The 26,162-nt window shown below is 41.0% G+C and overlaps 1 long non-coding RNA gene across 1 annotated transcript in view; it reads left to right on the top strand.

Annotated features, from left to right (window-relative positions):
* Positions 1-26,162, top strand: part of LOC139592133 (uncharacterized) — a 343,580-nt gene that overhangs the window by 41,160 nt on the left and 276,258 nt on the right. The window contains exons 4-5 of the long non-coding RNA XR_011679906.1: positions 13,534-13,776; positions 14,024-14,179. This is a non-coding gene — a long non-coding RNA (uncharacterized lncRNA). The remainder of the gene's footprint in view (positions 1-13,533; positions 13,777-14,023; positions 14,180-26,162) is intronic.

Here is a 26,162-nt window from a genome sequence, read left to right on the forward strand (position 1 = left end):
TTTTTAGGGTGGTCCCTTATGTTTCTTCTATTTCCTGAACAGTCTTTAGCAGAGATGTCAACTGCTTCTGTGGCAAAAAGCACAAAATTAGGACATCACAGTGCTTAATTTGCAGCGGATCTTAAGCGTCTCCTTCGTTTCTGACAATGAAAGTCAGTGAGTTTTCCCACAGCTTTGGTTTTATTAGGTGATTCTTAGTGCCCTGGGAGGCAGGCTTACAACCAGTAATCCTCTAGAAATAGTGAGGTTCCGTTTGTCACCTAGATGCAGCTCTAGCAGTAGCTTCGCTGCTTTTTTTTTTTTTTTTTTTTTTTTTTTTTTTGGTGACAAGATGGCATCCTCACCTATGGGGGAAAAAAAAACCTCTGAAAATTTTCCAGAATGGCAGTGCAGAAAGGAATCAAACTTGCAGTTGGTACTTATGGACAAATATCAGTACAGCAACCTCTGTTTCACTGGAGGCAAATGAAAGGTAAATATTGTAAATGATGGGTTTGTTTGAATGGCTGAAATGAAGCTTTGCTCTGACTCTCCAATGTGCCTTAACTTCCAGGCAGAGGAAACCTTGGCTCACCCTGAGAGGTGCACCAAAAGAAACTTTTAGGAGTCTGCAAGGAAAGCCAGCCTCAAAAGTGTGGATTGTGCACTCCTAGTCCCTTCCACAAAGAGGAACAGTAATCAGAAGGTGCTGCTGGTGTTTGAGGGGATGGATTGTCTGTGAGCATCATACTTGTGCCTTTGTTGGGTCCAGTGCTGATCTGCAGCTGTTGGAGCCTTACAAAATTCTTCCAGCAGCACTAGAGCAGTTTGAGTGGCTTTGAAAGGAGATGGTGGAGCATTAGTGTCTTTGTTTGGCATGTGTCTGTGGAACAGCTTGCATCCACAACCAAATCATTTCATTTACTTGCTTTCAGTCCATGTTCTCATCTCTTTAAAATGGGCACTATAATGCTGTCTCATTATGCACAGACTTTATGGGAGAGGTTCAGTAATCATTATGAAAAGGTCAGATGCTTCTGTGAAGGGCACCTATAAATGAGTCTATAAATAAATAGTCTGGAAGCCTTTAGGAGAGGCTAACAACTTATTTATCTTTTATCCTGCTGGTTGCAGGGGATGTATAAAAGCAAGAGCATACTGCTAATTAGTTTAATGCTGGAATTTTTGTTGGGGGCACTGAGAGACTGCTGGGTGTAGCAGTTGGCTTGATGTGACACCTGACCAGCACTTGGCTCATACCAATGCACACTGTGGCTCCACGAGATCTGTGCTGAGCCTCACTGGGGACTGTGTTTCTTAATTGGGAAAGGATTGTGTTTATTGAGATGATACTCACTGCTAAATATATCAGCAGCAACTCTGTGGCACTGTTTTTTTCCACTTGGCTTAGGGGAGAAAAGCAACTTTTAGTAATGCTTTTTATTGACTAGTCTGAGTGCTGCTGGTTGTTTGGTTAGCATTCAAAAATGTCAGCTCTGGACTTGAAGTTGTCTAGCAAAGAGCTGGTTTCGTTCCACACTCCAGTGGTGTTTAAGCCAGGTAGTAAGAAACATCTGGTTTGCCCTAAGGGTGTTTCTTAAAACCTTCAGATCTGCCTATATATCAACAGGATGGATACTTTTGTTTGCCACCTGCCTGTGCAACAGGCTTTGGCTGCAACAGAGAGGTCCAGGGTGGAGCACAAAGACAATTCTGTGGGGTGGCAAGAGATGAGGGAGGTCCTGGGATGCCTGAAGGGATGCCTCTTTGCAAGGCTTGTGTATTGGGGCAGCTTGTTTAATTGCTTCAGTATTGCTTAGCTTTTTGTCACATGAGGTGCAGCACTTCCAGCTGCAGAGAAGCTGACAGTTTCAGTGTGGAGGTTTTCAGAGCCTCTGGCACACAGTCCTTAACACACAGCTCCTTAGGAGACCTATCCAACTCCTTGATCTCTGGCTGCAGACTGAAGCACAGAAAAAACACTTGAACTTGACTGTAGGACAAAGAGTGCCCCCTTCCTTTTCTCTCTGAGGAGACTGGACTTACAAAGGGTGTTTTCAGTCCCAAATCATTTTGGTGCTTCTGAACCCAATCTGCTCCAGGTTGCAAATCTGCTTAGTCCTCTGACTCTTCCCTTTGTCACATAATTTAATGGCAGGTAAAGAGAAGAAGTCAGTTATTCATTGCCCTACCCTTATCTCTCCTCTGAAAGAATTGAGGCAGGCTGCATGTTTATTTTAAACCTAGCTTAAATATCCAAGTTAAAAGACTGGCCTTTTCCTGTGACAGCCTGATCCCAGCTGGGTTTGCTTTTATCAGCAGTCTGAATGGAATAGGGCTCAAACACTCTGTGGCTTCATGACAGACAGTCTCATTTCTCTCTGCTGGGCTTGCACAGCATGGTACTGGGTGTTACACTCTTTGCAGGTGGGATTTCAATGATTGCAACTTTCTCCTGTTGCATCCCTTCCTTTGAGAGAGGTGGGAAACACATGCATCTGTCCAAGAAGAGAAAGAGCAGAGACTACTTAAAAAGGGAAATGCCCTGATGCACAAGGGAAAAAAAGTGAAGCTGCAAACTTTGTTCCTCAGTGCAAGATGACCCATCTCAGAAAGGCAGATTTGGTAAGCAGCTCTTTCTATCTTCAGACCACTGTCTCCTTTGAGTATTTCAGCCTACAAAATGTTCTCCTACTCTGGCATTTGCACTAGTTTGATTAGGCTGGAGAGAATTGCAGGGCAGCCCTTTTCTCTGATGGTACCTTGAGACACTTCAGCCCGAGAAAGAGAAGTACACTCTCTCCAAAAACATGAAGGCAGTGGGAGCTACAGCAAAAGATGCAGCTGAAGAGCCCCTGCATTCAGGAAGGTTCCCAGCTGGTGCTAGAAGAAAGAATTAAGCAATGTGTTAGCATATTGCAGCTTAGTCAAGCCTCTCTCTGGCCCTCCTGAGCACCTAGAACAAGCTTATGGCTGCGGTTCAATTTCTACAGAGGGGCATTCCTGAATTGAGGTATCTGTATGTATTAATTGAGCCTCATGGGAGCTGTTCCATTGGCACACCCAGCAGAGCAGCTTTATTCAGGGTCAGGTACAGCAATATCTGCTGGATTCCTCACTTGGCTAGAAGAATACAGGGGTGAAAAGAGCCTAAGCTTGGGCCCTAGAAAGGTGGGCAGTGCCCTCTGTGTGTTGCCTTTCAGTGAGATAAAAGACTGCATCTTCAGACTCCGTCTCCATCTTGAGAATCATTTGGTCATTTGGCCTCTTTCTTTTTCCCTGGAGGTCTTCTCTTCTCCTCCAACTCCCCTGCCCCAACCTAAGCCCCTTTCTCACAAGAGATTTCTCCATTTTACTTCATGCCAGCCTTCTGAAGATTGCTGAGCCATGTATGAGGTGGGGCAAGCTGAAGAAGAGCACAGATGGAGACTTTCCAGATGAATACATCACCAGGTTCCTCAGACTCTTACAGCAGTTCTCTCCTCCCTTTCTCACAGGGTGTTTGTTGTCTGTTTCTCCTGCAGCTTATTCTTAGCCCAGAGGAAGAAGATAACTTTTCTTTGCAACTTTAATCATCACTGAGGAGCATTGGATCTTTGCTGGAGGGAAACAATACATTTTTGCAAGCAAAGTAAAAGGTGCTCCGATGACCAGTAGAATAGACTTTCCTTTCAAGCAGAACAAAACATTTTTGTCAACCTGAGGCTGCTTTACTTTGGCAATCTCTAATGATGGGGTTTATAGTCTTTGCTAGCTAAAATATTGTCAGTTCTTCAGGCTCACTTTTAGACGTTATTAAGTGTGTAAATGAGAGTTTTCCAGACCAAACTTCACACCATATAAAAGTATATGGAGCCAGGGTTAGACAGGACATAGAATTAGCTAAACTTTCATTTACAGTGTGTTATAGTTGTAAGGATCATTGATTCAAGCCCAAATTTTTGCTATTTTCATTACTGCCCAGGTGCTCTCCTGGAAAATTTTCACCTAAGAATTTCACCTAAAAAGCTACTGAGTTAATATATGTGTATTTAATTTTTCTCCCTAGCAAGCTAGTGAAATAAGAGTAGTTCCCTCAACATCTTTCCTGTGTGAAGTTTTTTTTTTCCTGTAATACCAGCAAGACACTTCATCACTCTTGGTTTATGTTTCCTCCTTTTGAAACAGGCATTAAAGGGTTGGCTCACTAGGCAGATTTGTGCCAAGGATAAATTCAGCTATACACATGAAGATGGCAGATACTGAACAAGGAAGAGCCATCCCAGATCCATATCTCACTGTCCAAGCTGTGGGCTGGCTATGGGAATTGCCAAGCAGCTCCCATCAGCCAAAGTATCCTTAAATAAATGATAATATTTTTTGTCTCAAGTTAAGAAATGATCAGTTTGGTGCTTTCTGGCATTTGTATTTGCTGTCCTTTCAATTTTTAAGAGGGAGGTTTTTTTGGTTTGTTTTTTTTTTTTTTACATTTGCTAATGGAGGAGAAGTGGGGATATTTGTTCTACAAGTGCCTGCTCTAGATGGAATATTTCATCTCTATTAATATTTCTTCTCTCTACAATGGGCACAGATATTTTTGTCTCATTATTCATAGACTTCAGAGGATTAGATAAGCAATAATGGTGAACAGGCCAGATTTCTTATTTAGAGGTTCCAGATCAACAAGGCAATGAATAAATAGGACAAACAGATTTAGCCAAGGCTTACAGTGTATTAACTTCATCTCATTTCTCATTAGTTTGGTATTGAGCTTGTCTTATAGTCTGCTGCAGTTGTACTGTATATAAAAATCAGCTCTCAAAAGCAAGTTGGTAGTTTCTGGGATTTATTAATATTGATGGCTGAACGAGGCTCCCGAGTGTGTCATGACATTTCACACTGGAAAAGAAGAAAGTTGCAGCAGCTGTGCAGCATCCCAAGGTCCCTTGCCACCAACCTTTTTTCCTCTACTGTTCAGCCTTTCTTTTCCACCCTACTGAGGACAAAGATGTCTTTCTTTTTTTTTTCATGGGTTTGAACCTGCTTGGGAAATAAACATTCTGCATACATAAAGGCTAATGGCTAACTGTTCATTTTAGGCTATTCTGGTTAAAAACCCCACCTCTTACACGTGCTTTTATGCTGTGCCCTCAGGCATGGTCAGAGGTTATGCTCTTCCATGTCTTGGGTGGAAGTGTCAGAGCTGTAATGGCTTAGTTCTGTGAATTAGCTGCTCAAATTCTTTCTCAGTCCTGGAAATAAACAATAGGTAGGTTTTGTGTCTCTAAGAAGCACACACCCTTCTCTCTCTGCAAAGATCATCAGGTTTAAGAGAAGGTATTTGCATGTATCTTGCATACTTACTGAAATGGAAGTGACCCTGTTCTTACAAGCAGAGATGTTCAGAGCAATCCAGGCTATTGATTTTTGAACCAAGGCCTTTTGTTCCGAGGGAGAAAGTAATTCATTCTTACATTAGACTGTGGTTACATTAGATATTGGAAATTTGTATAGCAAGACAAAAAGAATTGCTGCCCTAAAACTTATATAAGTCTGCATCTTTCCCTGGCAAAATCCCTGGGTAGCTGCAGAACTGGTGACATCTTATCAGCTCTGAGCAGGAATTGTCCCAAAAGAGGGTTCTTGAGTGCTTTGTCATGCAAGTTTGCAGTTTGGACAAGAGCAGCTGAACACTGGTCACTGTCTGACAGCTGCCTGAGCTGCAGCTTTCTCCTGTAATGAGCAAATCAGAGTGTTTTGTATTTTTGTGTTTATGTGTGTGTCTGTCTCAACAGCTCTTGCTACATTGCCTTGCTGTGGAAATTTGCTGTTACAACAAATGCTGTGCTAACTGGTGATGAGATGTTTTAGGAAGCAGCTCTGCATGTACTATGATAAATGAACAGAAGGGCTATTTTATAGTGCTTCTTGGAGAGAAAAGAGAAGTCCTGTTTCCCCTCACTGTCTCTATTTTTGAAAAGGGTTGTCTTTATTTCTTCTTAGTTTGCTGTTTGTTGGAGTTTTTTGTTGTTGTCATTTTGGTTCGGGTTTTTTGTTGGTTTTGGTTTTTTTGTTGTTGTGGTTTTTTGGAGGCTTTTGTTTGTTTTTTGTTTTGTTTTGGTTTTTGTTTTTCTCACTGCTAGACCACCAGAGCAGCCCAGTATTTGGGAAATTTTCCCAGAATATGTTGACACAATCAGCTTGCTGTCTGTCAGCATCCACAGCTGCTCTGCTGGGAAGGGAAAGGGACCTGCTTATTATTCACTGATGGTTTGTTGAATGCTTAGAGGCAATGATTCCCAATTTTCTCTCCACCTAACTCCTTCATTTATCCTTCTGGGGAGCAATACTGTTTGGGAGATACAAAGGGGGTCTAATAGGGTAGAGTTGGGATAGTTCTTTTCTTAAGGTAATTCCCACCCTATTTTAAGAGATACATTTTCACATGGATGAATGGGGAAGAGATTTCTTGCCCAAATACTCCATAGCAGTGTGGAGTGCACAAGCTAAATATCTGTGACTGGCTGACAAAATAGTGGTCTGGTTTTGTCTCCTCCTATAAAAAATACAGTCTGGATCCAGAGAGAGAGAGAGTGGCATTTGTTGCCCCCTCTTGTCACACATCTGTGTGCTTGTGCGCTCGTGTCTGTCCCCACTTAATTACAATTAAACCCAGTGCCTGGATGCAACCCAAGCGTCCCCCACGTGCTCCTGTGAATTTCATGAAAATAGGTGTCCAGATGGAAAACAACTGCCCTGCTGAGGGAAGGCCTTCCAAATTCATGCTGTGTTATACTTTGGGGAAGGCACATTGTGGAGCTTCTTGGGTCATAGCATACATTAGCTCTGTTGAACTCAAACTCCTACCTGTTGGGAGTGTTTGGTTTTCAGACTGCCAACAAACCTCGAGAATCAATTAGTCGTGCAGCTTTACTTGCAGTACATATTTTCCTGCTGTTCACAGGTAGAAGCTATTTTATATTATCCCTAATTAGTTTTACATTCAGCTTTCCCTGCTGGCTAAGGCAGGCATTGCTTTGTGTACAGGAATTAGATCCCAGGTACCTTCTGAGTTTTTCAAACCTGCTGTAAACCTCTCTGAATATCTGCAATGGTGTTTGTTTGTGTCTGGCATGCTTGATGGAGAACAAGAAAGTCTGACAACTGCTTAGTCTCTCCCAAAACCTTTGGCATTGCACTGGGGGGTAAGTATAAATCCACTTCTTCCTCTGGCCAGAGCTCAATATTTCTTAGATTCAAATGGATCTTCACAGTTCAGGTCAGAAAGCAGGAAAATGTGTTTAATACATTGTATTTACACCTCTTGGTGTGTGTACATGCATTGCAATCTGTTGTAAGATTGATCCAGGACTTTACATTTCTTAATGTCAAGCATTTTCCTTTGTTGTAGAGAAGGGAAAACCTTCTGTGGTGGGTAAGCTGTGGCTTTTTCTCAGTTGGGAAGGGATGCAAGGCTGGGGGCTAATTTTCCAGCAGTTATCATGGCACTGAAGTTTGGATAAGCCAAGTAAAATCCACCATCCTGTGGGTGTGTTATTTGCAGACAATTGTTCTGCTAAGGAAGATGGCATAAAGAATGCTCCCACTTATTTTGATGTTTTCCTCAAAACCTCACCCCCTAGTTTCTTTATTTGCCAGGCTCTTATGCTTTCTCAGTGCTAAAGAGGATCCTCCTCATGATCTCTCATTCTCCTCCTGCCACTTGCTCCACCTGTTCCTCATCTCCCTACATATTTTTTGTCCTCAGAAAACCATCCTCAGTTTTCTGTTCCTAATTCCATCTTTCTGCAAGTGGTTCCCTGGGAAGGAGATGGCACATTTTGAGGCTTGGGCTAAGCTGCCCAGTGGCTGCCCAGTTGCTTGGCAGGGCACAGGACATGGGGAATTGCTAAACTTTTCTACTCAGCCCTGATTTTCACAGTTTGCTCCAATTCATCTGAGAGATTTCTACCCTCCCTTCCAACTCAGTTGAAACCAGGCAAGCAACTCAAATGCTGGTAAGAGGAACCTTTCAGATGGGCACAGTGCAGCCATGCAAACACACACTCTTAGGAAACCAGGGCCAGAAACGTACTGTTCCACATAAAGAGTAAGCGCATAATAGGCTGATCTCACCCCAGCAGAATATGCACATTCAGGGTAGTGTGTGAGAGCAAAATTGGAAGCTCTGCCTCTATCTCTGCCCTGTCCAGTAGCTATCCTAGAAGCAGATAATTTGGTAATTTCATTCTTACAACTTCAGCTCCCCTAAATGACCTGTAAAATTTATTTGCTTCATTTACTTAGGTTTTAAGAGATTATGCTTAAGTAATGCTTTGCTGCATTTAATTTTTTGTTGTATTTAAATTTAGTGTGTAATGATTGTCTATATTAAATAATAGTGCCAATATCTGAAATTATTAATCAACAAAAGATGGCAGATAATGCATGTTAAGTTCTCTCTGTATTTTGGATCATTTCTCTCCCAGGTAACATAAGAAGAATGTTAAATCCTGCTGGAACACACTCCTCAGCTGATGTAAATCAGCAAATGTACAACAGCTGAATTTCTGGCCCATTATGTTTTCTATGAAAGATTTCTTTGCCTTTTGAGTATTAATTATCCATGATTCTTTTACTTTTCTTGTTTTCTGCCTTTGCAGGTGCTGCTAATTCTCTCAATTTCTTCCAGAAATGGGAAAATTTATCTATATTAGGAAATGTGATCTTCCTTTCTTCAGTAGGCTGCATTTTCATTTTTGGCATCCATATTTAAATCCTAATGCACATAGAGATGTGAATGATGTGGGTTTTACTGCTGACAGTTTTAAATCCTACCATGCATCAGCTGCGTAGACAGCTTAACGCCTTCTTGCTCTAGCAGCAGACCATGTATTATTGTGCAAAAGATGCCCGTGTCACACACTGCACAGATGTCTCTGTCAACAAATTGCCCCCATCTTCAAGTCCCAAAATTAAATCAGGTAATAAAAAATGTATCAAGGCTGGATGCTGGAGAGGGGATGAAGGCAAGGCCCAGAGTCCCTTGCCCCCCAGCCCGCTGGCACTGGCAGATGCTCCAAAAGCTCCCACCCAAAGGGACACAACTGAAGTGGTTCCTTTCCCCTTCCCTAATTCCCCCTTCAGAAAAGCTCAGGGTAAAGCCCACAATTTCTGAGCTCTGGAATGACTTTCCACATCCTGCTGCTGTATGTGAGGGGCATTTCAAACACCAAGTGGGTTGTATGCCAGGGCAAGGAATATTCCATGCTGCTCCAGAGGAATTCATCACTGGTGACCTGCATCCAGCAGTCATGATTAGAGCCACAGCCATGGGAGAAACCCCTCTCCCCATGAGCCTGTGTGTGCTATTTTCCACTTCTCAGTGTTTCCCTCAGGAGCTGCAGCCTGCCTAGAACAGGGGAGAGGGTTAATCCTTCTGTCTCTGCAAGAGTTTAATTGGAAGGGAATTGTCTTTGACTTAATTTCCTCTCTTGTCTCCACTCAAGCCTAGTGGATCAAAAGAAAAGCAAATTGAAAGATAATATTTTGGATGTGCCCAATTTCAAAGTTGAACATGAATAATCTTTCATGCCTCTGACTCAATGTCTGTATCATTTTTGTCATGAAAGTCTTGAAGCAATGAGTATTTCTTATGTGACAAAAAGAATTTACTTTTCATCAAGAGAGGAAACCTGAGTGATGCTCTCACAGTACTAGAACACAGCTACTAATTACCTCATGTTATCAAACTTGACGTTATCCTTTAGATTAAAATACCATATGCTTTATTTTATAATGAGAGGGCAAAGAACCAGTTACTACAAAATATTAAGCTACTGCATGTCGGGTAGCACTATATAGCAGGGTTTATTCACACAGAAATTCAATTGGCTGATTATTAGATTAATGGTTAATGCAATTTAATATAAAACCCTTCTTTTTTTTCTTTCATCTTCCTTTCTTTCATTGTTATTTTGAATTATAGCACTAGGAAAGTATTTTTCAAGTGGTTAAGTTTTTTTTTCCAACATCTCTTTATTTGTGAAGAAATGAATTCAAAGATCCTGTTTTCTTTTTAGTGTTTGTGAAAATGAAGGATAGTTGTGCCTGTACTACAAGAAGGGTGATTTAGGTAAATGTCTCTGAGGCAGCTTGAGTCAATTTAGCTTAGACTTGCCCTAAAATTCTCTATTGCTTTGCTGCAAACCTTCCCAAGAGAAAAGATTTACTCTTGCTGAGCTGTATTGGAGAAGAAGGTAGTTTTGTTGGTGTCCTACATTATGGCTGACAAAAAGGGTAGAGAAAAATGCTACATTGAACCACACCAGTGGGGAGGAGAAAATATTTACTCAATTTTTCTCCACATGTTCAGTCTAGGGGTGATGGATGTCAGTTGTCTTCTCTAAAACTCATATCAGACTTACCCAAGAAATCTATAAGGACTTTTTTAATAAATTTATAGATGGAAAAGTAACCCAAAAAAACCCACCTACTGCTCTGCCATTCAGACCATACTCTCCTGAGAATGTGCTCCAGATCAGTGTCGTGGAACACAGGGGAAGGCAAAGTCCTGAGACAGAACAAAGGGAGAAGATGCAAGGGTAAATGCTGTTTTTCCATTACCATGGCACTTATTCATAGATTGGGAGAAATAAGTTGTGCCTGCTCTTGGAACAGAGCCATTCCTTTGCTCATGCAGAGACATCTCTCAAGCCAGCTGTGCTGCCTCTGAGTTCCTTGTTATCAACTCTTACGAGTGTGGGGGAAAGAAACAAAATCATGACAATGATAAATGCTGCTTCTTTACACACTCACACAGTGCCAGCCTGGCTTGTGGTCCAAAAGCCCCACTGTGGTCTGGCTCTGAGTAAACAGAGTTATTAGCAGTCATGGGAGGCTGCGAGGTTGGAGCTGACCGGTTGTTATAGAAAAACAACCGATTCCTCCTCTTCTTCTTTTTTGGCTTCTTTTTGGTTTTTTTTTTTCCTGGGCTCCTTTTATTGCTGAATCTTGCATGCTCTGGAGTAGAGAGAGCACTGCTGTTGTCTGGTGGCCAAAAGCAAAATCACATAAAGGGGGAAGACAAAGGCGAGTAAAACAAAGCTGTCTCTTGCCACCAGCTCGTTAATAAAGGCAGCAAGAGATCCCGTAGTGCCACCAGGTAGTGCCCCTGGGCTGGCAGGGTGCCCATCTGTGCCATCTGCTGAGTATCAAACCTTCCTCTGCTTCCCATCAGGCAGAACCTGCTGCAGCCAGGCGCTGCTTCCCTGCTGAAATCGCTGCAACCCACAGCCAGCCCAGGTTAGCAGCGCCATAGCTCTTGCTACAAAAAAAGGGGAAGGGGAGGAAGAGTGTGCATTGCACCTTTGTATTTTCACAGTTCTGTGAAATAATCGCTGTCACGGTACTTGTGAGTGTAATATGACATTTTTCTAGCTGTTTACAACAGGTCAATGTCCTGCTTCCCATGTGCCATCTCACTGGCATGGCTCTTTTTGTTTGCTGAGTACAACTTTAGGTGCAGGTTAGTAAAGCAGCTACAGTGGAATCATTGATGTGATTATTGGGTCGAAGGAGAACAATAAATGAAAATATCTTGTGTATATTATGAGATGCAGGACTCAAAATGACTGTCATATAAAAGTGGGAATGAAATAGTTCTCTTTTTTGACACCCAAAAAAAGGCAGTAGTAAAAATCTCAGTATTTTACTCCATGTCAGATGATTTCTCTTCTACCTAAACTGGCACATTTCCTAGAACAATATTGTTTAAGGAAATAGCTGGCCCATCAGAATGTTTTCCTTCTGCTGTGTATCATCTGTGCAGCATTTTGCTCTGATCAGAAAGGTAGAGTAGAGGGAAAACTTGAAGGAAGAGAAATTCCATGCCTCTAAACAACAATACAGCAGCTCCAAGCAAAGTGATAGAAGTGTAAGAGAAATTCACTAGTAAGTTAAGCATTGACATTTTCAGTGAGAGAAAATACAACCCAACTATCATAATTTCTTTCAGGTTTACAAGGCCACATCATCAGTACTTCAAATCAATAAGAATGTTAAGGCCTGTGTCTGAGATTACAGTAAAGCCATCTCATTTCCACAGTGCAAGGAACTCCAGACAAATTTTGTAAAATCTGTAAGTCTAGAAGTCTTGCAGGTGAACACAACTGTGCTGTTCCAGTCTTAAAAATTGAAATTATAAGATGGCACAAAATGTTTTGAAATGTTGTAGGACTCTCTACTTGGATGAGATGCTGCTAAAAAAGCCTATTAGGGTTAGAAAATAAGGTTTTAGTTCAACTCCTGCTGGTCTGTGTTAAAGAAGAGTTTGATTTAAAGGCCCTTCTCTCTAAAAAGCCCAACCACAGAAGAATTTAATTTCCAGTCTCATAAGCCTGGGTTCTTTGGAGAACTCTCACCTCTGGCATTTTACCTTTTGGGGTTTTTTTCTGCTTGCAAAGTTGGGAATCTTGGAAACACATCAAAATTAAAAGAGGATGGGCAAAAGAGGTGTTGTGCCAGGAAAAGTGCAAGTTTTACATGATTTTACTTTTAGACTGCTTTTCTTTCAACTTGAGTGGGCTCACTATACTTCAGAGCACTTGCAAGAATAGCTCATGCATTGATATGTGATGCTGGGTTTGAAGTGTTAGGCAGACACCCTAATAAATAGTCTGATATTTAGAAAGGATGAAGTGACACCTAGTGAGTTATTAACTTTTATTTTGTGCATTTTGCCATCTGTCTTTCTTGCTAAGCTTCTCATGTTCTCAAATGCAGCTGATTTTGTACTGAAGCAACTCTGATGGACCAAAACCAAAGTTTTCAAGGCAGACTTGCCAAATTTGCCAATGCTGATCTGGAAGTCAAATATCCAGGTGTTTTGAAGAGTGAAATACTGGAAACTGAGTATCTTGCTGACAGTTTTGAGTCCTTTTCAAAACCTAACTTTCATTTTGCCACCTCTCCCTGAGATCCTTTGAAAAATAGGATTCTAAATGTGTATGTTGAGCATTTAAAAAAATTGGTCTTTGGGTTCTTTTTGGAAAGAACTCTGCAGCTCTTTTGAACAGAGTTAAGGTAATTACTGCATCCCCTGAACTCTCCTGACATGGTGCAGATAGGAAAAAAAGCCATCAATGCCTTGCATCAACATTTAATTGCATTTGACTAAAGCACACATTTGCTGGAAACATGTACTCCAAAAACCATGCAGATGTAATTTTAAAAATGTTGAAATGAATTGGCTTGAGCTTTTTACTTTTGCTAAAATATGAGTCAATGCTTTTACATTTAAAAAACCTCATTTCTGTTTCAAGAGATCTTTTTGAGACTGTAACTAAAGCCAAAGAACAGCTGTACCACACAAGCACAGGAAAGAAACTCTTGTTTTTCCCCCCAAAATACATGGAAAGCCCATAGTTTCTGATCTTGCTACAGCTGATTTACTACAGTTTTAACCTGGCAATCTAAAGTCATATTTCAGAGATTTATGTTGCTTTACTTTTATCAGAAGTCCTTCTCTTATGTAGCTTGGTATCAGCTAAAGATGGGTTCACTATGTTTTTCCAGAGCAGGGTGACAGGATCAGAATCCCCTTGACTTTGCCGTGGCAGCTGCTGCTTGGGCTGCACACCCAGCTGAGGAAGCAGCCCAGGGAAGGGTGCTCAGAGTAGTTCCTGCAGCTGAAGAAAGAGCCTACACCAACCCCAGGACTTGCCTGTGGATGACCACACTGCTTTTGGAGGAGATTTTTAAGGAGCTGTGGGACTTCAGACTCAAAGGATTATATCATGGTGAAATCAGGCATTGTAGGTACTGTGGAGAGGTACAGCATTTGGTCTGGGCTAACTGGAAATAGTTCACTCCTTTTCTAAGGAAAATGTCTCTTCAGCCTGACTTAAAGCATTCAGTTCAATGTCCATCAAGTGTTTCAGGTAGTTCATTTGTGGGTTGCCGCTTTAGATTTTGCCCTTTTCACTTGCTACCTCCAGACATTTCTTTTTGAACCCATTGGCATGGAGTGCTCCATCATGTCTGCTTTTCCCTTTCTCTTTCCCAGGCAAAACTGCTCATCAGACAACCAGAATTTGCAGTTTCCATCTGCCTCGAGCTGAACTTTGGGCTAGAGGAGTAGCTGCAGGCTGCTGATCTCCTAATAAGCACAGGGTTTGGGGTCTCTGTGCCACAGTACCAAGAGTTCATTTATCTCTTTCTGGTAAGTACATGCAATGTGGACACATGTAACTTTTATGCAACCCTTCTTTAGGGGAGCATCTAAGGTTCCTCTTCAAACGCTCCCTTGAGGCTCTGTGCTGGGTGAGCACATCCCTTAATAACCCTGGTCTGTGCTGGAAATAATCATACAGTAAAATCTGCTCAGGGTTTCCACTAGTTTTGCTGGATAAGGTAGATGGTGTGTGGAAAGCATGCAGCCTGAGCAGAGTTGTGTGGGAGCATTTGGGCTGACCTGTTCTAACTTCAGAGCTGTGCACAGAATTAAATGCAGCAGGGAGAACTGCAGGGCTCCTTCTCCTGAATGACAGAAGTCCCTCTTGACAGACACAGGGAAGCTGGAATTGCTGTATGGCCCCCTGTACTGATACAACCGTTTCTGACATTCAAACAACAGTTTAATTTTTCTGGGGAGAAAATGTCTCTAAAATTTCTGGGGGAAAAGTGAAGTAAACCTTCAGAAAACTGCAGATGGAAAGCTTGTATTTATGTAAAATGGAAACATGCTGCGAATCATTGGAGAAAACCTATATTTTCTTGCCAATTATAACAATATTAGGTAGCAGTGATGGTTTCCAAGGCAACCTGGCCACGGGTGCATTCATGTGGAGTGTGTGTGACTACCTGCTTTGTCAAGCAATGGATGCATGTCAGAAGGTGGTGTGTGGGGGGAGTACAGATCATTTCATCAATCTACACTACAAAAACTATTTAAAAACAGAGAGTTTGGGTTTTTGGTTTGTTTTTTTTTTTTAGTTGTATGTCTGATTGTGCTGAGCATTTCCCTGCTTTTCTAGAATAGGCAAGACATAGGAATAGGCAAATATGGGGGAGCCAGGCTGAAGACACCTGGCTGGTAGGGTGTCCAGAGGGGTGTTGGAGGAGGTCTTCTGGGCACAAATTAGTGTGAAGTCTGTTCATACATTCTCTGTGGATGTAAACAAATGTACAGCATCTTCCCCCAAAAAACTTCCTTTTTCCTTTTGCCTGAACTGACACCAGCCTGTATTTCCCAAGGTGTTAAACCAAAGGAGCTCTTCCAACACCTTGAGTTTCTTGGCCTTCAATTGCAGTTCTTGGTACCATCTTCTTTTTTTTCTGTCCCTCATTCCTCTCCAACATATCTTTATTTGGTGTATTGAAGCTTTCCTGGCCTCTCCAGCTGTCCTGTGAAGCACAGAGAGCAACACACAGTGTGGTCCTTCCATATGTTTTCTTCAAACTCTTGTTTCCTCTGAAGAGCCATTGCAGTTAAATATTGTGTGAGGACCCTGCTATCAGTCTCCAGGGAATTCACTGCCTTATCTTTGACCTTTAAAAAACTTCCAAGAACTGCACATTTGGTTTATTTAGAAAAATACCATCAGGGCTGCCCAATACCTGATACAGCTGCCAGGAAAATAAATAACAGCCCCATAGCCACCCAAGGGAAATGAGAAAGGGATGTGGCTCATGTTCATCAGCCTTGACTGCTTTCCAGATTGCTAAGGGAGCTGTGACACAGCCATGATGTAGAGTCCATTCCTCTCTTTAGCCAGTCAGGTAAACTGAGCCTGCAGGTCTGACCTGGCATCACTGGGAGCAGGTAATATTACCAGCTCTAAAAAATCAGCAGCTGTAGTGTGAGATTTGGCTGAAAATTTCCAGTGTTCTTCAGTAGCAGTCCCCTTTCCAAATTAACTTTTCTTCAGGAAAAGGCTGAGAGGATTCCCAACTATCTTTCTCTAAGCCAAAACTGTTGTGCTATTGAGTTCACTGTAACTTTGCAGCTTCCCCTGGGAATTAAAAACAGTCATGTGAGGTGTTCAGTGAGCAGTTACTCATTGAAAAATGCCTGTGTGATGCCTGCTGGCTCTGGCATGAGGGCTGCAACCACACTGAAACTCTGCTAATGTGCCCAGCCACGTTCCTTCCTCAGCACTGCTTTCAGAGTAGCCTCTGAAAGGCAGCTGCTGTGTGCTGGGAATGGCAATCAGGCCCTCAGCACCCAGAAGTAAGCTTGAGTGAGAAATTAAGATGCTGGGAATTTCCACCTAAATTATTTCACCTAACCGTTGCCTTTTACAGTGGATTACAAAATGCCCTCTGTGCATGGGGATGTGGATGCTCACACACATCTAACTCAGCTCAAGAGCTCACACTTGTGAGCAGTGAGAACCCACCCAGCTAACCAAGCTAGGAAAATGTACCCATCTACCTTCCTAGAGACGTTCCTCTGCAGTGGCTGTCCTGAAATTGTAGGCATAAGCCTGTTTTGCCCTTGCTCCTGGGCAAGAGAAGATAAAACTTGGGAAGAGCCAGCCCAGATTGTGTCCTTTCAGTACATAAAAGGGGCCTGCAGGAAAGCTGGAGAAGGAATTTCTGCTATGACATGTTGTGGTAAGGGAAGGAGAAATGGATTTAAGCTGAAAGAGGATAGGTTAGATTGGATATTAGAAGAAATTTTTTACTGTGGGGTGGTGAGGCAGTGGAATTGGGTCTCAGAGAAGCAGTGGGTGCCCCATCCCTGGACATTGATGGAAGGCATCTGAAGGTGGCAGTAGCTTTTAAGCACTAAATATGTTATTGAATACTTTGGCCCAAGTGATTCAGGTGCCCCTAACACTTGAGTCTTGTGTTTAAGCCTCTCAGCCCCTTTAGGGTTCCACATTATTTGGTATTTTGGGTTCCAGAGAAAGATGCATCAAGCTCTTGCCTCTGGAGGCAAAATCAAACACAGAATTGAATTTCCCTTCCTTTTTACAATATGGGACACTTGACAGAGCTACAGAAATCCCATTTGAAAAACGATAGCTGTTGATTTTCTGCTGGCTGAGAATTATTAGTATTTTTTCTATCCTGCAAAACCAGCCATTAAATCAGCAAAATGCCTTGGCATTAGAACCATTTGGAATGTGAAAAATACTGCTGCTTCTTGTTGAGCTGCAAATGTTCAGTTACAAAGTTAAGGGAAAATCTAAAAATACGAATAATGATCTTAATTTGAAAGATGTTTTACAAGTAAACATACTACAATTGTAGCTACAAATCAGATAATTGCTGAACATTTTAGAACCCAGGAGTATAAAATTAAAAACAATAAACTCAAATTTAAGTCCAAACAAATAAGAGGGAAATTCTAAGTAGAAGGTTCATATGATTGATTTTTTTTTATGGACCATTTCTTTATCTCTAAAACCTCAAATACCACATAGTGGTCTCTAATAATCTATGTTATAATATTTAAATGAGCATATACTTCAACATAAAGTGGTTTACAGTAGGTTTTTCTATTACTGTATAAGAAATGTATCCATGAAACATAAAAAGGTCAACTACTTCAATGAAATACCTTTTAAAAATAATATGGTTTTACAGCCATACATAAATATATATATTTTATTATGTCAAAGAATATGAAAGAATATAGTTCTGTGTTAAACTGCAAGTCTTTCAAGGAGGATACATTAGCATTAAACTGGGATGTATGATCACTGAAATACATTATTTCTGCTTTGGACTTTACATTTCCAAGAGAAAGGTTTTTCTTCTCCCTATTTCCCAACTTTTTTCTCCACTCATAAGAGTTTTTCAAAGTACTAATATGTCTTGTCACAATGGATTTTAGTAATGACTAATTAGACACTGGGGGCTGTGCTGGCCCCCTGCATTCTGTCCAACTCAGTGGCCCAGCTCTGCCACAGCAGGACAGCCCAGCTGGTCTGACCATGCTTTGGGAGGGTGCTGGCAGCTGGGAAGGGGAGCAAAGCTGAGGTGCAGCCACAATGCAGGTGACAGAGAGGGTCTGGAAATATCCCGAGATGGGAAATAGCCAATATCCCAAAATGGGAAATAGCCAAGATGGGACTTTGAGGGGAACATGCAAAGAGACAGTGCTTAGGTTGATGGATGTGGAACATTCATCAGAACTCCCTGAGAAGGCAGAAGGGAGAAGAGACCAGAAAATATACTTTGTATATATATTTGGCCCTCCTGTCTGCCTGTGACAAATTATGTCTTGGTCTGAGACAATCCTCAGAGAAGTTCCAAATCCCTGGACAGGTTTTGTAACTTCTGACAAGTCTATAGCAGCCCAGATATCTCTGCTGAGCTGCCAGCTAGTTCCTTGTGCTGGCTGCCAGCATGTCCCCTTTGACTGTGGGATCCCAGGAATACAGGTTCCCAAAGCATCCACTGTTCCACTGTTAACTAATATCTCTAGGCCATACCCAACCTAAGTTTAATGCACCTAATTAAAAGGGTAAGCTTATTTCTGAGGAGCAGCTGTTCAGAGTTGGGAGGTAGAAGAAAGGTAAAAAGCATTCCCATTCCCTTCACATCCTTCCTCTGAAGCAATCAATAAGTTTAATTAGAGTGGTTAGGAATGAACTATAAAAGCAGCAAAGTTAGTATCAGATAAATTAGGGAAATATTGGGACAGGAGAAATATTTGTGACATTTTTAACAGAAATCTGACGTAGGTAATTGCCAGTGCTGCTTGTTGCAAAGGGGAGGAGTGCGCGCATCAGGGCCTCGCAGCAGTGGAAGGGAAGTCTATTATAATCCATCCATTTCACACACTGTAGCTGCAGTCTCCATAAGTAATTGGAGGGGAGTGTGGTGTGACACCCACGCCACCCTGCTTGAAAATGCTGGTGTTCTCTTGCTGATTACCCCTGAAGTCAATGGGCAGCATACAGGTTTGGTATAATGCAGTGCGATATAATCCTCCTGTGTGCAAGTCATTGCACTTTGCATGTGCACTTCTTTCTGGTGCAGAAAGAAATCTGTTCAAAATAAGCCACATCTCTTCCATTCCCTCTTGCAGCTGTGCTGGACTGTGCATCTTAAAAATGCTTAAATACATATTTTTTAAGTAGATCCTCTCTCAAATGATGGGCACGATTCTAAGATGTAGAGGTTCTACAGTAGGGATCCTTTATAACTGCAGTCATTGCCTTCCTGAAGAAAGAATTTTAAGAAAACACTTTATTTCTAGGTCAGATTTTGTTTGTGGTGGGATTGTTCATACTTTTGAAGTTATGCATGTTCTTAAGAGACTTTGCTCACTTTGGGTCAAAGTGATAGAGACAGAGCTGAGGGAAGCATTCATAGAAAATGTCTTTGTGGAAAATGCTATAGATCTGTTGATACCAGAATGTTTTGTGGGGGTATCCTTTCAGTTCTTTTGGTGTAGTGAAAATACTTGAAATTTTGTCTGAGGCACGGAACTTAAAAATTTTATTAGCTGAAACATCTGAACTTCCAATTTAAAATTGCTCCTTGCATCAATATTTTTGTATTCAATTGAGGCATTTCAAAGCAAAACACCTTGCATTTGGGTGTTTGGTTTTTTTTCTGAAAGAATAGAGTTCATTGAGTGTGGAGGAGAGAAAAGATTGGATTATTTAGTCTAAAGGAGAGAACATGATGGAGGATATCTTTCCAAATAGATAAAAGGCTGATGCAGTAAGGAAGGCAATAAATCTGCTCTCCATGTTCAGGGTGGTCACAAGAAGAAATAATGGGACTTAAATAGCAGAGGAAAACAACCCAAAACATCAAGCTAAGCATTAAGAAAATATTCTGCTGGTAAGGCTTATAGCTCTTGGAGAATTCTCCACCAAACTATCTCAAACCTGGGTTTGAGGTAAAGCACCCTCAGGATAACAGAAAGGACTTGTTCTGCCTGAGGGCTGGATAATCTCTGTAGTGTCTCCAATGCCTGGGATTCTCTGATGCTGAGGGCACTTTTTTTAAAGATAAAGCACTACTAATACGGAAAGAGTCTGGTAAGAGATTGTAGGTGCAGCAAGTAGACTCTCAAAGAGAGTTTCCTTTGGACAGCAGTGGCTTTGGCAGGCTGGTGTGGCTGTCCCCAGGCCTTGCACGTGCCTTGCCTGAATGTGGTCTGCATGTTCACAGGCACAGATGGGGCTGGCAGAGGCAAAATATTTCTTTTAATCCTTCTAAGAAATGACAAATTAAGATGTGATTATAGAACTGTTAAAAAGGAATTACCAGAGAGGAATTTCCAGATGGTCATGCAGAATTGCTATTGAAGAGTGAACAGCAAGGTTGAGTTATTTATCCAAGTACAGTTCTTTCTTCTCTTTGTTTCGGGTTGGAGAGTCCCATTCTATCCTCTAGTCCATGTAATAATTTCTTATTCAGTCCAGTTACAACTACCTTTCTGCCTGCTAGTTCCATTTTCTTGTCCAGTGCTGATAATAATCTTTTAAACCTAATTCCTCAAGAATATAAAATGATGGGTTCAGTTTCTTCCCTGCTGTGGAAAATAACCTTGAGACTTTTTTGGCTGGTGCAAAGCTTATTTGACTTGGGTGTAAGGGATGCTTTGGTACTGTTCTGTGGAGCAGCATGCAATTCTGCATGATAGGGTATCAGAGCAAATCACTGCTGATAACCTTCTAGGTTAATTGCTGTGCACAGAGTGCCTTGAATCAACACATTATGTTTAATCCCAGAACACACTCTGGCTGTCTCTTAATGCAACTCTGTGGGGCTTCCAATTGTTATTTATGTATGATAGGTGACACTTATTTCAAAGCTACCTAAGTGATTTAGACACAACAGTTTAAATGTTTTGCAGGAGCTCATCCCTGTAGATGATTCTGGCACAATATACATGCTAAATGTTTCTACATATTCCAGCTAATGCATAGATAATTCCCTACTCCATTTTCTTATCAAAACTTCTAAATCCTTATTTGTTCTAGCTACATTTTTCGAGAGTCTTTTAAGTGCTGAGCATTGCACATGAATCTCAGAGGTCACCATGAGATCCTGATAGAAATTCTCATCAAACTGGAGGTTTCCATATTTGATAGAGTGTCCAACTGCTGTGTTTATTCCACATGGTCCTCTGGGAGATGATCCAAGAGATGGAGAATGATTTCAGTCAAATCAATGGAAAGATTCTTCTTGTCACTCCTTTGGCTAAGGCCCATAGAAACTCCAGAAATCAAAAACCTTGTGGCTGCTGAGGATTAGGCTGTATTGCAGTTTTACTAAGGAAAATTTCTCAAGGTGTTTCACAGGAACTGGATTCACATTCTTATTGAATTTTGTGGCAAATTAGATTTTGCTACTTCTGAAAAAATGTACCTTTATGATTTAACTGGATCAATGCTATTGTGGTCCTGAAAGGCACACTTCTAACACAACATCAAGTTTCCCTAGGTTAAAATAACGCAGTGTAACAAAATAATGTACTGAAAAGTAGGGCTGAGCAGGCTCTTATTCACAAATTCACTGACCAATCATGTAACAAGAGGAACTCTGGTAGGTTGCTCAATACTTCTTCACCATTCACACTGCTTGTGCTCAGTCTCTTTTTTCATTAGGTCTTGCACTTCCAAATCACAACATTTTTCACAACCAACTACTTAAATATTCTTGCCATGGCACATTGCAAGGGAAGGTGGCTTCTGTTTCTCTTTTAATCTCTTACCCAAGAAACTGTGCCTCTGCAATGCTCTTTTGTTTATTACTGTATCACTCACAGCTTCATTTTTTGTTGTCTCACACCTCCTTGTCTGCAGTATTCCATCCATAGTAATCAAGGACGTAACTGAATTTACATCACTTTGTAATGTGGGGAGCGGGGTAAGAAAGGAAGGGAGACAGTGCTGCACACCCCCTGTTGATCTCAGAAAAATGGTCTGTGTACACAGCATGCAGTTAGTTCAGCTGTAGTAAAAACCAAAGAAAATGCTGTTTTCTTACATTGCAGTCAGCTAGAAGCTATTATAAAAACTTCCACTACTGGCATCAAAATAAATCTTGGCTTCCAGATAAAGCAGTATAAGTTTTCTTTGCAGGTTCATAGAGTGGCTCCCAATTTACATCTTATATACAGAATCTGTGGAAGGAATGTGTATTAACTTTTTCATCAAAGTGTTGATCTTTGCTTTGTTGCCTGTGAGGCTTTCCATCGCTTCTTTATTGCTTTCAAGGCTGGTAGTGTGCTCACAGTGAGGACTGCTAAAAGTTATTTTTTACTTAATCCTTCTCCATCACATGCTTGGACCTAGAGTCTAAGCCTATCTTATAGACTTTAAAGTTAAGCTTAAGCATTCCTGAAAGAAACTTACTGCAAATATAGCAGTGGGCTCTGTAGCTTCTTTGTTTATAATTTTAAATTTTATAGTTTTTTAGAGGGGATTTAAAAAAAATATCATTTGAAGTCATAAATTGCACATCTGTGAAAGAAGGCATGTAGCTCAAAATACAAGGTAGACGCAGGAGTAAACAGTTCCGGGAACGAAATGCTCTCAACTACCTTTGCCATGTAGAATGACTAACCTGCTAAAATCATACTTATCAGCTCACACAAATGAGTAGATAGGTTTCAGTAAAATGCAGGACTTTCCTGATAAATTGCAGCTATTTCCATGGAAATGATAAGGATTTTGCTACTTGGGCTATTTCTGTGGACCTATTGTGTCACTGCTATATACTCTTTTCAAGTTGCACTTGTTTGAAAGATTGTACCAGCTGGAAATCATGATTTCTAGTTTGAGGAAAGTTTTTTGTGGAAAACCTTTGCTATCCTAATCACATCTTGGTATAATACAGCTCTTACCTAACTTAGACTTGCTTGCACTTTAGGTCAGGGTTGAGATTATCCCTTAAATGATAGGTGTGCATTCTAATCTAATGAGAGGAAGGAAAAGATTAGAGGGTGGCATTCACTGGCAAATTAGGAACATTCTTCATTTGTGCTCCTTGTGCTGCAGGCACTGCAGGTTTAGCTGCTAATATACTGCAGGACTTTGCTGTCCGCATTCTGGTTTAGAGCAGTTTTGTGATTACTCTGACCCTCCTGTGATGAGACTTAATAGACATTAACCTTCTTGGGAGGGAAAAGACCACGCTCAGGTATCTGGGCTCCTTGTTACATAATGCCTCTAAGCTCATCTTTATAGAGGCAGGAATGACCATGAATTAGTGCTAAATGAAACAGGGAAGAGAAGAAAGACAAGTGTTTTTCATGTGTGGATATGTCTTCGGGAGAATGACCTATGGAGAAACTGTGCAGTGAAAGGAGTATTTGATAATGGCTAACACTCAGTGAGCAGCCAAATCCAATGAAGATATGCCTTAGAAATCAGCTGTGCTACATGAGAGAGAAGTGCAGAAAATTACCAATGCATTCCTCAATATAATAAATGCTTTTTAACAGAATAGGCAATAGGCAGAAGATGATGCTGCACAAGGACCTATCTTTCATAGCTTTAGTTTTATAATGAGACCACAGCAACTACCTTTTGTCATGAGAAAAAAAAAAAAGTGCTTTCTTTGAACATAAGTGCTAGTAGTTGCATAATATGAAACTTACTGATGCATATAATGGTAGCACTGGGCCGTCTGAGCACAATGTACGCTTTAAAATTAATCTCTGCACAGATCAGCAAGCACATGCAGATTCTCCCATGTTGACAAGAGCAGTGCTCTTCTTTAGGAGAAGCAAAACTTTCAAAGCCTGGCAGCTGGAATTTGCAGGCTTGTTGTTCCGTTATTAACTCTGTAAGCCTCAGGGAAGGGGTAATGGATGAGATGATCCCAAGAGGTCCGTCCCAGACCTACTTTGTTTGGTTTCATGGTTCCTAACCAAGCAAGCAATAAGCACAGGCATTCTCTGAAATGAGCAGAGGGAAAGAGATGTGTATTAGTTATGCAAGGTACTCTGTTCAGCTCCAAGCTGTGTAGTCCATTCCAGAGCTCAGCAAAGAACAGGTGCAAGGAGCCATAGCCACAAGAACAGCACTTGGAGGGACCCTGCAACCCCCAGTGATGCTGAATGTACTTTGAGGAAAGCCACAAGACTGTAAAGAATTGATTTCAAGGCAGTGACTTTGGGCAGAACAAGACTGTTAGGGAGAACCTTTCCCAAGAGTCCTGAAGTGAGCAGACCTTGCCAACACTGCTCATCAAAATCTTATTTATTTTCAGCAAGAAAAAGTGGCATTTTACAGCAATGCCAAAATCGCTCAGCCTATATTGTTAATACCAGGGATTTGAATCCCAATGGCAGAAACATACTGGGTTTCCCTGTTGCTGACTTGTGTGCTGTGATCCTGTGGGAAGTGTGGGTCTGGGGGGAGAGATCAAGCTCCCACTCAGGGCAAGGCCAGCACTGCATCCAACCAAATTTGCCTGGGGCTTTGTCCACTTGGGGCTTGAAAGCCCCTGAGGTCTGAGATTCCTGTGCTTACCTATCCTCTCAGTGAGTGCAATCCAATCCACTATCTGCTCTCAGGACTGGGGTTGCCAGAGATTAACCAAGCCTGGCTACAGACTGTAGCTCTATCTCACCTCTTTGCAGACCTTTTGCTGCTCCAGTTGTCATCTTCAACCACCCCCTGCAGCTTGCCTTAAAAAGACTTTTCTTGTATATTTGGTGGTTTCAAGTAAAAGCTCATTTTTTCCCCCTCTTTTAATGGAAAAGGAAGGGCACATTTTTTAGAATAAAATCTCTCCGTCTTTTTACAGTCTTTTGACTACAACAATGCATTTCTGGGTTTCTCCCTCTGCCTTCTTCCAAAAAATCAAGCAAGCCTTCAGCTCAAATTTTAAATGGAACCCAGATGATTTGTAGGGATTTTGTTATGCGTTGTAGAATATTTGTACTTTTATGAGCTCAGGTCAGAATTTTCCTTGTGTCTAGAAGAATCAGCTATCTTTCCCCATCACCTTTCAGGGGCTTTCAGTCATACATGAAAATATTCTGAGTGATTTAGGTACCTACTGAAAGTCATTCAGACAGAAGACCTATTACACTTTTAAAAATAAGACTTTCTTCAATGTGTTAAAAATCCCAGCTGCGACAGCTGTGGTGATAATGTGTTAAGTTGAACTCTGCCTTTTTGTAAAACAGGATCGTTTTTCTCTGTCTTCTGGCAGATATGCAATCCAGAAAAACAAGTCATTAAAAGATTCATTTGTAAGGATAAACAGAATTGACAAATAAAGCTATTTTTTGAAACTAGGCTGAAAAAGTGTCTTTTCCTTGAGAGGTGATGATAGATTTCAAAGTTCAGTCCATGCTACCTAATGCCTACACCACAATTCTTCCCCCAATTAGCTGTTTGTAAGGCAGTGCCATCTTCCACTTGTCACATTATAGACTTTATTCAAATGAAATACCTGAAAGAAAAACCTCCAACCTGTCCAGTACTACCGAGCAGAATTCTATTATGTAAATCTACTTCCATATTTTGGGAACAAATGATAGGCAGGACATGAAATGGAAAAATAAATTATACGCACACAAGTAAAAGATCAGTCAGGCAATGTACTGAGGTATCATTAGGGCTGATGAATCACTATTATCATTATAAAAATAACATATAATGCTTCAAATCCTGCATCGTGGCTGACTTCTTTGCTGATGAATATTTATGCAGTTTCTTTTGTTTCTTTGTGTGTCTAACAGATGCCAAGCTAAGTTCAATAGACAAATTGCATCTCTGTGAACTGTCACAGCCTTGTCCTTGTTTTTTCAAGCAAACTGAAGTTAAATAGCGAAATAGAATAAATAAACAGAGGTCAGAACCTCCATCTCCGTACAAGATTCAATCAACTGATAAATAATGTGAAAGAATTCAGATCAAAGAAGGAATTAATTTTAAATATTCTTTATTTGAAATGAACCCTTGCATATCTGCACTCTGAGGATCATAAGTTACCTAACCAATGTGTGTGTCATAACCTAATTAGCCACATACTTCTAAATTTCTCAAAATTCCTTGTGTCTGTGCTCCTTACCTTCAGTGCAGGATAAAAGAATTATTATAAGTGTATGCGGTTTATTAGCAAATAGGGCTTATAAACAAATAAAAAATTACAAGGAGGAAAACAAAGATGGCTAGATAATGATGTTTGGAGACACAAAATCTGAGATCAACAATTTACAAGCTTTTTCAATTGGTAATACATCAGTTCCATTAACTCAGTGCCTT

This window comes from Agelaius tricolor, unplaced genomic scaffold (assembly GCF_023055355.1).
Source record: "Agelaius tricolor isolate 1412-34295 unplaced genomic scaffold, bAgeTri1.0.p SCAF_8, whole genome shotgun sequence".
In the NCBI taxonomy this organism is placed as follows: Eukaryota; Metazoa; Chordata; class Aves; order Passeriformes; family Icteridae; genus Agelaius; species Agelaius tricolor.